The 12637-nt window shown below is 53.7% G+C and overlaps 1 long non-coding RNA gene across 1 annotated transcript in view; it reads left to right on the forward strand.

Moving 5' to 3' along the window:
• The window catches only part of LOC141963967 (uncharacterized), a 69335-nt gene that overhangs the window by 39235 nt on the left and 17463 nt on the right, over positions 1-12637 (forward strand). The window lies entirely within an intron of this gene.

A 12637-nucleotide genomic window follows, 5' to 3' on the forward strand; every position in this document is an offset into this window, starting at 1 on the left:
TGGGAAGATGCCCTGGAGAAGATCAGGCTGAGGGCTGAAGCACCAGCTGGGGCTGAGCAGCGGGGTACTGGGCTCCCACATCTCCTTGAACTGGTTTGGGGGGATTTCATCGGGTTTTTGGTGCATATTTAGGGTATCTGGCAATAGACTGGTCACATGTTGGGTTTATCCTCCTTCACCTCGATGCTAAAAGCTGTTTTGTGCCTGTACAATACACAGGGGCTATTCAATCTTCTTGGTGCCTATTCGACGCATAAGGGGTGTTCATATACTTCGGACAAACGCTCCCGTGCTCCCCCCGTTCCCATGAGTAGCGTGTGCATGGATTAAGTGTCAGGCTTTTGTTCGAAAGAAGCCTTCTAGGAAATGACTCAACAAGACATTGGTGTGTTTAAATTTGTCGGGGTTTGAAATATTTAGATTCCGCTTATGAATGTTGGCATTTAATGGGAAGATCTTGAATCGCAAGGCCTGGCTGCGTGCACACACTCACACGCATGTGCATGTGCGAGCACACAAACCTCTTCTCATTTGGAAAGTGCTAATGGGAACGAGCCAACGTAGAGTGTTCCATTAATGGGGATTTATAGCACAAATCTGCTACTGTTTTGTCAAGACAAACAAAAATAAGTGGGCTTTTAGTGCTGGGAAAGCTGGCCCTGGGGCTGTGGGCTGTTTACTAGCGAAGGGCAGCTGCTCAGAAAGGGCTGCAGGGGAGCAGAGGGAATAAATGGCAAAAGATGGAGACAAGAAGGACCAGGATTTGGTGAAGGATGAGACCAGGGATGTGGACTCCAGTCCCTTACCTACACTCTGCTGAGCCTGTTCTCTCCCTGAAAGCTCTGGATAGTGAACTCGCTGCTCGTTTTCCCCTTCGCTGTGTATTTCAAAAGCTGCCTTCTGCTCCAAAAGATGTGTCAGTGTTTATCAAAATGTAAATAACACTCCGTGCCTTGGCTGCCCTCGGCAGAGAGCGAATGTGGCCGTGGGTCCAGCTGCGGAGTGATAGAAGTCCTTCTCCTCCAGTAGGTGGGGAGGTGCTGGACTCTCCTGCTCTGCTTCAGAAACACGTGTGAAAAGGGGGCTCAGGCGCTGGGGCTGGTCCAGGATGACCCAGGCTGGGTGCCACGATGGTGGAGGACCTGAGCAGGTTGGGTTCATCAAAGGGCATGGATGTGGAGAGACACGTCTGGGGAGAGACGCCCAAAAGTGGGGTCTGGTGTGATGCTGCAGGGCTCCAGTCTCCACCTTCAGCTTCCCGGGTGGTTTTTGTGTGGCTGAAACAACCTTGTCTTCATTCATTTGATGCGACTTAGATTTGTTCTCCGGGGTTTTGAAACCTGCAGGTTTCAAATCGGCCCAAGCCACGTTCCGGGTGGCTCTCCCTGCATTTCTGCGAGGCTGGGGGCTGTGTGCCAGCAGAAATAGGGCATTTCTGGGCAAAGCTGCCGTACTCCCACCGTGCCCCTTCCTCCTCCCACCACAGAGGTGAGAGACCTTTCTCCTCTTCCTGGGGGATATCTTATTCTTTTCCCCAACCACCATGCTGCATTTATTTATTTTTTTTAATTATTTTTTTTCTGCATCCTGCACCTCCCTTGTGAAGCTCTCAGGGGGCATCTGTGGCTGGCTGAAGGTGGACACAACACAATGCTGTCACCCTTCTGCCCTCCACGGGAGACAGGTGGCCTCAGGACCATGTGCTGGCACCACGGGTGACAGTTGGGGACAGGTCAGTGCCTGACCCGTGCCTGGGCTGGAGTCAGAGGTGTGAGGTTACTGGAAGGTGCTTGTTTGTGTTGAGCATGAATACTGAATTGTTCTCCCCACGCCGGTCGTTATTATGCAAAGCCAAGTCCTAAAAAAATATTGAATTTCCTCTCCCATAATTTTGAGGAAAAACACTTATCCAGCATTAAGCAGCGATTGTGATGTGTCCTTTCATCTCAACACGCTGGTGCACCTCGGGGTGAGACTGCAGCCCCCCGTGTCGAGCAGAGAGAGGCACCGGCACTGGGAGTGGTGGCTGCAGAGCGGGGCAGCAACCTTGTCCTCCTCCTTGTCTTTTTTTTTTTTTTTTTTTTAACGTACACACGGCTTGAAACTCTGTGAAAAGCTTCTTTTTATTCACGCGCTCGAGCAAAATTCAAGCCAAGCTGCTGCGTCTACAATAAGACTTTAAAAGAGGGGCTGTGCTGCTTGGTGTGGAAGGGAGCTGGGATGGAGAGGCGTGCAGGGGAAAACCTTGAACAGTGTTAGGTGAAATGAGGGAAAGCTTATAGCTGCGGTGAGGTTGGAGGATGCAGCAGGATGAGATGTGGTGGCATGTCCCCGTGTCCCCAGTGCATCACTGCTCCCGGCTCTGCACCGGCCAAGGCTCAAGCAGGCACGTGTCCATCCAGACACAGCTCAGTGACTCTGGGATGGTGCCTGCAGGGCTGGGAGATGTCTGGGTCAAAGATGGGTAGAAGAAGAAGGTAGTATGCCCTCCTTTGTTATTCTTCTTCAATTCAAAATGAAAAAAAGAAAATAAAAGGGATTGCAGCCGGGTGGGAGGCAGGAGCGGGCTCAGCAGTTCTCCTGCCTTTGCAGGTAACACCCAGATGTTTCACTTCAAGATGATGAAACTGGAAAATCCAAGACTCACCCAGCTGATTGCAAAGGGAAAAAGAAAATTATTCAGTCCTGTTTCAGTATAAGCACAGTCTCAGAAAGAGCAAGAAGCAGTGGATGTGGTGAGACCCTCCGGGCCGGTGACCGCCCGCGGTGGCAGGAGCTGGGTGCCAGGCTCCAGCTGTGCCCTGCCGAGGGGGCTGCCTGCCTCCCAGCTCCTTCCCAGCTCTTCTCTTCCGAGGACACTCTGACATAGAGATCAGCCACCTCAGGAATCCCATTGCCCAGGTGGAAATGCCGCAGCAGGGACAGCTCTGCCACGGCCACCATCAGTCCCGCAGGAAACGTGGATCCTCCTCCTGGCCCTGCCAGCAGCCCCGGCTCTCTCACTCCTCTTCAGCCCAGTGGTTTCTCGCTCTGTTTTCTGCACCTGTCCCAGAGCCACAGCCCTCCCTCTCCCTGCCCTTCGCTGGGGTCACGCCGCCGACGGGGACACTCCTGCCACGGTGCTGGAGGCAGGTAGGGTAGCCCATGGCCCACCTCTGGCACGGGATCCTGCATCCCAGCAGCCTCTCATGATGTGCACGAGGGCTCATACTGGTGGGATGGGGAGAGGAGTGGGGAGCCTGGGTCTGCCTGAGCTGGCTCCCAGCTGGATGCTCTGTGGCATCTCTTCAGCCCAGAAAGGTACAGGAAAGGCTTTAGCAACAGGCAGCTGCCTCTTGGCGTAATCACAATCTTTCTGCATCTAAATAGCCAGAAAATTGAGCCCTTGAGTTTCACATCTGCAAGGTCAAAACAGTGCCAGGGCCCTGGATAAGGAGCGTGTTTATGCAGCCCGGGAGGACGCACCGGCCGCTGCCCAGGCACCGTGCTGGCACTTGCCTCCCGGATTGCCCCGGAGAGGGAACATCGCGCTTCGAGCAGGCACCACGCGTCTTTCCAAACCAAATACGAGCCTGCCCGTGGCTCGGCGCTGGGGCGAGCGGGGGGCAGCCCTGGGGCAGAGCTGCAAAGCTGGCAGCAGGCGAGGCGGGACCCGTGTCAGCCTGGTGCCACCCTGCAGCGGTCCCCTCCGGCTCAGCCAGTGCCACCGATTCCTCAGGGTGACATTTCACTCCTGTCCATCGCCAGGTTTTTTGCTCGGTTTCTTGTCCTTGGGCACAAGGTTGCAGGTTTTTGGCTCAGCAGGAGAAGAGGCAAGGCGAGCTTGGGTTGTTTTTATTAGAATTAAAAAGGAAGCTTTAAAGCAGACGTTCCGACGCGTCCCGAGCCTAGTGCGCACGTCGCAGCCGTGCCAGCGCAGGCAAATCCTCCCGTTGGCCGATCAGCTCCCAGGGGCAGGGAGCTGGGCTCACCCAGCAGCCGAATCCCGGCCGCCGGGGCTTTGGCAGCACCAGGTCTTTTGCTGCTCTAAGGGCATCTCCCCCAAGCCCTGCTGAAGGCACGGGGCAGCTCTGGTTGCAGATAGGCTTTTGGAAGCAGAAATTGAAGAAATAAAGGTCCAGTTTTGACCTTGTGTTGTTCCCATAGGGTAAAGAGTGTGCTCTGAGCCAAGACCCTGCGTAATGCTTCTGGGCTGAGCCTGTGACACTTCAAGCTGATCTAACCTTGGGGTTCTCCCTTTGCCTTCAGCAGATTTTGGGGGGACATCACCCATCTTGGGTACAAAACCATTGATCTGGTCCTAGGACTGTCCCGGGTTGGTGCCTTCAGTCACCACAAGCTGCTCCAAATGTCTGGTGACTTGGAAGGAGCAGCAGGAATATGCTCCTATTTAATCTGGCCCTTGGTTTTGGAAGCGACACCCCCCTATAGCTTCCTCCTCGCGTGCTGGGCTGCTCATGGCCATTGGAAACCAAGATGGTTCGTGCCCCCCAACCCTGTGCCCAGACAGGGTGATATCAGCAGGGTGCAGGGGCGATATGGGCCAATGTTGTTGGTCAACAGAGCTATTCTGGATCCAGCTTTCGACAATCCGGCCTTTTTTTTTGCAGTGCAAATGTGCCTGTTTGCAGCGAAAGGAAAGGATGTGAAGCCCCGGGGAAGGGGGGGGATGGCGCGTGCCTCCTGTCCACATCTGGCCCCCTGGAAGCAATAACGCGCCGCCGAGACGAGCGTCTTGTATGTGGGAGCTTCAGATGTTTAGTGAGGACAAATGTCTGAGATGCTTTGAGATAAGGAGCCAGAAATGCACATGATGGGGCGATGGGTCAGGGGGGTGCCCAGCGGGGCTGGGAGAGCTGCCGTGGGGCACAGCCCCATCCCCACAGCCCCTCTCCTCCCTGGAAAAACCCCGTTGTGTTCCTCACGAGCCTCCTTTGCCGTTCAAAAGCTGCTGAAGCCCAAGGGGTGGGCTTGCACAAAGCCTCCCAAAGCCAGGGCCAGCAAGGGGACGTGGCCTGATGGGGAGCACAGGAGAGACTCTGCAGTTTGCCACACAGTGTGGCAGAACTCCGGCCACCAGCCCCAGCTCCTTGCCCTGCCATGGACCTGCTCCCCTTTTCTCCCCCTGCCTCAGTTTCCTTGCTCCTACCCTGCTTTGCTGACACCTGTCACAGTGATGGTGAAAAAAAAAAAAGAAAAAGAAAAGAGTTAAGCAATAAAACTGGGTGATTTCTGCACCCCCTGCGCCAGTGCCTGCAGTTTCACTGACCTTCTTGGTGGCCCGTGGGGAGCACGGCAGTGACAGGGGGACAGACAGACAAAACAGAGCACAAACACAGGCTGTTAACCTCAGTTCATTTATCCAGAGCCGGCCCATGGGTCCAGGGCATCAGCGCTGGGTTAGGTACCGGTGCAGCATCCTTTGTCCCACCTGCAGCCAAACCCACGTGGCTCCTGGGAGACTCGTGCCTCAGTTTTCCCATCTGCAAAGTGGGAGTGCTGGGGTGCGTCCCCAGGGACGGCTGGCACGTCCCCGGCCGCACTGCTCAACCCAGGGCTGACAGTGACCTATTTACCTACGGCAGAACTTTCTGCTCCACTTATTTGACCCGGCACCTTTGTGTTTGCTTAAAGCCGGGAACGTTTCCTCTCGGCCAAGCCTGGCACACGCAGGTATGTTTGCCCGAGAGACAGACCGCTGCTCTGTGCATCCCCAGCTCTCCGCCTCAGAGGAATTCGGACCCTTTTGCTGCAATACCATCGCAAAATTCACCCTGAAAAGCTTCCACGTTTTTCTTTGCCCCCTTCTCCCCATCCCTCTCAAGCTGCACGGTCGTCATCTCAGGGACAGGCAGCACCGGGGAGTAGAAAGGTGACATTGTTCTGCCCTGGAAGGCCGTCAGCATCCCAGCTCCTCGGTTCTGTAGCTGCCTCAGTCATGCATGTTTGCATATGTTAAAAATATTTAGTCCACTGCTAAAAAAAATATTATGCCCGAGATCTGGGGCCAGCTAAATATAATGCCATCTATGTGTCCGTGGTGCTGCGTGCCGGAGGCACAGAGGGGTACTATTTGCCTTCGGAGCGGTCCTCGGCTGCGAGCGGGGATGCTGGGAGTGATCTCGAGACTGATGTCTGCCAGAAATGCTTTTCTCCCCCCTTGGAGAAGGATTTGGGGCAAGGAAAGCTCTTTGCTGGGGTGTGGGTTGTTGCGGTGGAGCGCGTGGCTCGTGCCGGGGCGCTTCGTTCTGCCCTGTGGCTGCGAGCAGGGATGCAGAGGGCAGGAGGGGAAAAAAAAAAAAAAAAAGTCAAAAAAAGATGTTGGCTCTAAGGAAAAGTCATAAAAATGAAAGAGCAGACTGGGCTGATTCCTGGATTCGCAGGCGGTGGGGCGGGCGCAGCGCAGGGATGAGCCGGGGATGGCTCCGCTCCCCAAACCCTCCGGTGCACGGGGTGGTTTCACAGCACGGATATGGGCCACGCTGGGGACAGCTGAGACCTCCCCGACTCATTCCACACATGCCACAGATCATATTGAGGGCAGGTTATGGCTACTACCGACCTCGCCCAGGCTTTTGCCCGTGGCCTGGAGGTACCCAGCACTGCTCGGGCTGGGGAGAAGCTTCCAGATAAGTTTCCTATAAATAATTCCAAGCCAGCTGAGAGTGTGGGAGGGAAAACATTTCCCCGTAGTAATCTCCCCTGATGAGGGGCAGGAGAAAAGAGTTTGTTCTGGCCGCAGGAGGAAGACAACGGGGAGCGAGGCCACGGGATTTTTGTGCAGAAGCATTAAGGAATCATTTCCTCTGCTTTTTTCCTTATATATTTATTTTTGGAGTAGGAAAAGGGGCTGGAGGAGGGTGGGGAGGTGAAATAATCCTGGGCAGAGAGTGTGAAGGAATCTTTATACCCTGTCCTTTTTCTTTTTTGCCTTTTTTTTTTTTTTTTTCCCTTCTGCAAGTGTTTTGAGAGGCAGGGGAGCGAGCGGCTGGGTACACTGCGGCCATTCATGGCTCAGCTGGGGGCGTGCGGGGCGCGTGGCTGGGTGGGAGCGCACCACGCCGGAGAGGAGAATAATTTGTTCACAATATAGAGCCGGGTAAAATAGGCTGGTTGTCTGAGCGTGGATGTAGCATAATGTATAGAAGTGCAAGCATCAATAAGTCTATTTATGAGCGGAGCCTTTTGCCGAGCAGGGCTGTGAATAAACTATACAGCTCGTACAAAAATGTAAATGTTAGTGATCCCTTAGAGACATAATTACAGGAAAAAATAAGGACAGCTTTTCAGCGTTCGGGAAGCCAGCCTCCCTCGTCCCCTTTCTAACTGCCGACACACAGATTCTTTTCCCCCCGTGGGGTGTCTGCGTCCAACGTGACGCGTCCCCCCTCTTGCAGCTCCTCCATCGTCCTCCCAGCCCGCTAATTAAAGGAAAGTTGTGTCTCCACGTCCCGCGAAACGTGTTCGCCGCCCGCTTTGGTGTGCAGAGCTCTTGAATTCCTCAAGCCTCTGTGCCACTGGCTCCTCTGGACCACAGTGAAAGGTTTCATTCATCCCTGCTCTGCTGCCTTCTAGAGTTACCACACCCTGGGCCTCTGCTCCGCAGCTCCTCTGTTTTCCTTTCATTAGCAGGATTCCCAGATTGAGCGGCTGCGAAGGGCTGGGAAGAGATGCTACAGCCCTATTAGCGTAAGGGCTCTGCAAATACCTGCCCCGCGCGCGCTCCTGCCGTTCGCCATCAGGGCTGCAGAGCAAGAAAGCCAAAATCTTTGGGGTTTGGGTTGTTTTTTTTTTTTTTGTTCTGAAGTGCTACTATAAAAGCAGCTCTGAGCGCTGCTCTGCCTGCCCTGTGCCTCAATTTCCCTGAGCAGACCTCGTTTCCACCCACTGCAGTGATGAGTTTGCAAGGGCTTTCTGCCAGCTGCAGGCAGGACAGGCAGCGCCCACCCTGGGGACCCCCCCAAAGATGCTTTGGGATCTTCTGGGGCTTATTTGGCTGCGTCCCAGCCACGGCAGCGCTCTGAGGGCGCACGTCAGGACTGCAGCATAGCACGCGTTACGTGTCTTAAGTACCCTAGCCACAGCTGTCCTTGCGCTAGCCTTGCCCTCCATGCCTGTGCAAGGATGCGGTGAGTGGGGAATGTGGCCCCCAGTCTTAGCAGCCGGTTCAAATCTTTTATAAAAGGGAGGTGGACAGAAGTAACCCACCGCGGACGGGGGACGGACGGCAGCGGCGCTGCCAAGGCAGAAAGCAGTTTTGGCGGATGTCAGCTTTTCTTTTGAGAGTCAAGCTATTCAGCAAGATTAGAGGAGAGCAAGAAAATGAGTTCCTAGGAAATCTGTGCTGGGATGCAGAGGGTCACAGAAGGGTTACGATGAGGGAATTTGCTTTGGGAAGGAAGAGCGAGGCTCTGCCGAGCAGCTGCGGGTCTTGCCACCCCCTCTGCCACCTTCCAGATGAGATCAGCCCACAGCCCCAGCCTGGCTTTCTTACTGAGCTGCCACTTTTATGGATGAGCTGGTGAAGGAAAGTAACTTTCGATGAGTTTTTCAATGGAAAAGGGATGGGCTTTTCCACAGAAATGCATAGCAAAATGTTAGCTTCATCTATTGTCTGCAGCGATGTTGAACCTTATTTGGTTTTTGACCCTTTGCAATTATTCTGTTGGTAGTGGGGACTCATCTGTGCTGAATTTAAGTTTCCCTGATTTAGTCACCATTCTTGGAGGCTTCACAAGTAGCTCAGAGTCCTGGCTGATTCACCGTGTTTGATGGAAGCCCTCTGAGGGCAGCCAGCGTGCCATCCCCGTGTCTCACGGCGCTGCTGCCCTTGCCTCGCTCTTGCCCTTCATCTAGTGCCGGTAGTTGTCCTCTCTCCGTGGAAGGTGTAAATTTTAGGGGTTGTGGTGGGGTCTCCAGATAGAAAAGGGGGTTGGCGGGGTGCTGTCTCTTCACTAGCAGTGGTGACGCTTTCTGATGCTCCCTGTGGCCTGGCTTGTCTCCTGCAAACCCAGATGTGGTGGGGACGGTGTTGGCTCCTTCTGTCCCATAGACAGCACATCCCCACAAATGCCCTTTTAATGACGACGGTAATTGCTGTGGGTTTGAAATCTGCCTTGCAAACCCCATTGGACTTGAAATCCAAACCATGGTTGGCTACTCAACCTCCCCTTCCCGTTGAGCAGACCAGGTGCTCTGCTGCTACCTGGCTGGATTGCCCAGTCTGGAGCCACCGTTCAAAAACACCTCATGAGTCTTCACAGCCACGTTTCCAGCGTGGTTTTCCCTCGGCACCGCCGATGGGCTTGGCGTAGGGACAATCTCCCTTACCTTGGTCTCAGCTTTCTATCTTGTAGTCACTTGGATTGTGGTTTTGAGGAGCCTGAAATAAAGAACGAGCAGACAGCAAAGATGAGTGATGCTGCCTGCAGCGTTCCCAGCCATGAATCAGCTTCTGGCTTGTCTCTGCGGTTGGGTCCTCAACACCTTTGGGACCATCTGACGCAAGCGCTTGGCCAGCCCGTGTGCTCCAAAGCTCTGCAGGTCGGTGTTGTGGGTTCAGATTGGGATCACACATCCCTGATGCCTGCTACAGTCAGGCCAGAGTCTGTTTTCACCCCGTCGCTTGTGCAAACATGGGGCGGGGTGTGCGGCTGGTGTTGCAGGGAATATCCTGATGGAGCAGAGGAGCTATGAAGCCAGATCCTGACCCGGCTTGTAGCAGCAGGTCTCGGCAGTGGCCCTGCAAATTGCCTGGCCTGCAGCAGCAAGATCCTGAAAGCCTTTGGCTAAAAGGGAGCAGAGTCAGGGAGGAGTGGCTGGAGACCTGCGAGTCAGAAAGGGACCTGGGGGGGTTGATTGACAGCCGGCTGAACAGGAGCCAGCAGTGTGCCCAGGTGGCCAAAAGGCCAATGGCATCCTGGCTTGTGTCAGCACTGGCGTGGCCAGCAGGGACAGGGAAGGGATCTGAGCCCTGGGCTCGGCACTGGGGAGGCCGCCCCTCAATGAGGGGGTTCAGTTTTGGGCCCCTCACCCCAAAAAGGCCATTGAATGACTCGAGCGTGGCCAGAGAAGGGCAACGGAGCTGGGGCAGGGTCTGGAGCACAGGTCTGCTGGGGAGCGGCTGGGGGAACTGGGGGGGTTCAGTCTGGAGAAGAGGAGGCTGAGGGGAGACCTCCTGGCCCTCTGCAACTCCCTGCCAGGAGGGGGCAGAGAGGGGGGATGAGTCTCTGGAGCCAAGGCCCCAGCGCCAGGCCCCGAGGGAATGGCCTCAAGCTGCCCAGGGCAGGGTCAGGCTGGCTCTGAGGAAGGATTTCTGTGCAGAAGGGGCTGTTGGGCGTTGGAATGGGCTGCCCAGGGCAGGGGGGAGTCCCCGGGATCCCTGGGGGGGTTGAAGAGTCGGGCTGAGCCAGCGCTGAGGGATCTGGTGGGGTTGGGAACGGTCAGGGGGAGGGTCGTGGTTGGGCTGGAGGAGCTGCAAGGGCTTTTCCAACCCAGATGATTCTGGGATTCTGTGAAAATCTTCTATAATAACTAACATTGCTGTATATTGACAGCATATAATTAATATATACTTATAATCTCATACCATTAAAAATAATCATGCAGCCAGACATATTTAGTTGAAAACATCATTTTCTTGTGTATAAGAACAGCTGTGAGTCCACCTGATTTCTAGCAAATTTGCATGTGAGTTAGATATCACGGAAGAAATCCAGTGTGAGGAAGAACGGGGCGCTTCGATCCTGATGTCTAATGCATCAAATGCTGATGGGGTCGTCACCACCTGGGGGGAAAAAAACTCTATTCCTGGATCTGAAAGTGAATTCTGAGGCCTCCAAATGATGGGCTGGGTTTTGTTTTAATGCACTCTATATATGTATTTTAAGCAACGTTTATTAGTGAAGTGCTTCATGCAGAAAGATGCACCTGGGTTTGATTTATGTTATATGAGAAACGTCTTGGCCAAGGCAAAAAGCACAGAACTGGGGAGGGGGGGACAAAACAAAAATTTTATTGTGCGTAATGAGATGTTTGCTCTGCGACAATTATGTAAGTGGTTGCATGTTAGTGGGTTCAAAACAAATCTATGGATACAGCATGTATTTTAAAATTCATTGTTTTGCCCTGTGAATGAGTCTTCTAAAAAAGTCCCTGACTGGGAGCCAGAGCCAGCTTGCTGCTAGACTGGGTTCAGGCCATAGTCGCTCCCTTGGCTTCGGGAAGTTCCTCTGGCCTTACCTCATTAGCTAAAACGAGCTTTTTTCCTCCTTCATCCCTCCTCCTGGATGTGCGTGCTCTGTTGGGGACTGTGGGTGGTGTTTTGGGGTGATATTTGCCAGCTGGATGCTAAAGGCCAGCGCACTGGTACCCTTCTTGGATGGAGGAGGCGACCTGCTCTTCAGAGGGTGCTCTGGGGTGTTTTCCTCAAGGAAAGATCTGCCACAAAAAGCAAAAGCCAAACCCATGCCGAAGCCTTGGCAGCGCTGGCAGGGTGATGGGGGGAGCTGGGCAGCACCATCAGCCTGGACCAGTTTGCCCACGGAGAGCTGGGTTCAGGCTCGGTGCGACAGGCTGGAGGCAAACCAGGCAAATCCAGCGTTTTTCAGCCCCTTAGTTCTGGTTTTCATCAAAATAGGGCTTTGGTGAAATTGCACAGGCCTTTGGAGAGCTTTTGATCCAAACTGGTGTGTGTTATTATATACCATGTTTCCATAGGGTACTGGACATCATGAGAGCAAAACCATGGATGGGAGGGTGTCCGTGCCGCGGGAAATGTCAAACAAGAAATGTTTGTTCACTTCTAGGCCTGGGGAAAAAAAAAAAAAAAAAAGAGAAAAAGATGTTAAATACGAGTAATTCAAAACCGTGCAAGTTTTTTTGCAAACAATGTCAAAAGTTGGTGTAGCCCCCACTCTTGGAGCCCACAAAAGCCGAGTTGACTTCTGCAGTCGTCGCTGTGAATAAGGACGTTGCTCTTCCAGGGGCTGCTCCGCTCGGAGCTGCCTTGGATGGCGTCCAGTCCAGGGGTTTTATTGCAATTCCACTTGATTGCCGAGATTAGATGCCGATTCATTCTCTGCGCTTGCGGAGCTCCGGGAATCATCGTCGCAACGTGAAAAATGTCAGTCGGTCTCGTGCTCTGGAAAGTCGCATCGACCTCAGAGCGGGGTCTCAAACGTGACACCCGCTGCTGTCGGAGGAGAGCAAAGCAGATAATCCTCGTGGCCTTTTATCCTTACAAATTGGGGCGCGCTTTTTTTTTTTTTTTTTTTTTTTTTTTCTTTTTTTTTAAAACCACAAGACGTGAGCAGACCTGATCACAGATTGGGGGGAAAAAGAAGTCAAATTCTCCTTTTCTCCTTCCACCAGTGGTGCTGCAGGCAGGAGCGGCCCAGCAGTTTGCCAGGGCAGGGCCTGATCCTGCTGGGCTGCAAATCATCCCCAGCTGCCTCGAAGGCAGCGAGGTGGCTCTGGATTTACTCCGGTGTAACTGGGAGAGGGCTGCTGGTGCGGAGGATGTGTGCCTTTGATATTGTAACCTAAAACTGGCAGCTTTCCCTGCTCTGGCAGGAGTTTAGAAACATTGCCATATGAGCTGGTTTTCCAGAGAGGCCTGAAAATGCAATCCATTATC

Source organism: Athene noctua, chromosome 9 (assembly GCF_965140245.1).
Source record: "Athene noctua chromosome 9, bAthNoc1.hap1.1, whole genome shotgun sequence".
In the NCBI taxonomy this organism is placed as follows: Eukaryota; Metazoa; Chordata; class Aves; order Strigiformes; family Strigidae; genus Athene; species Athene noctua.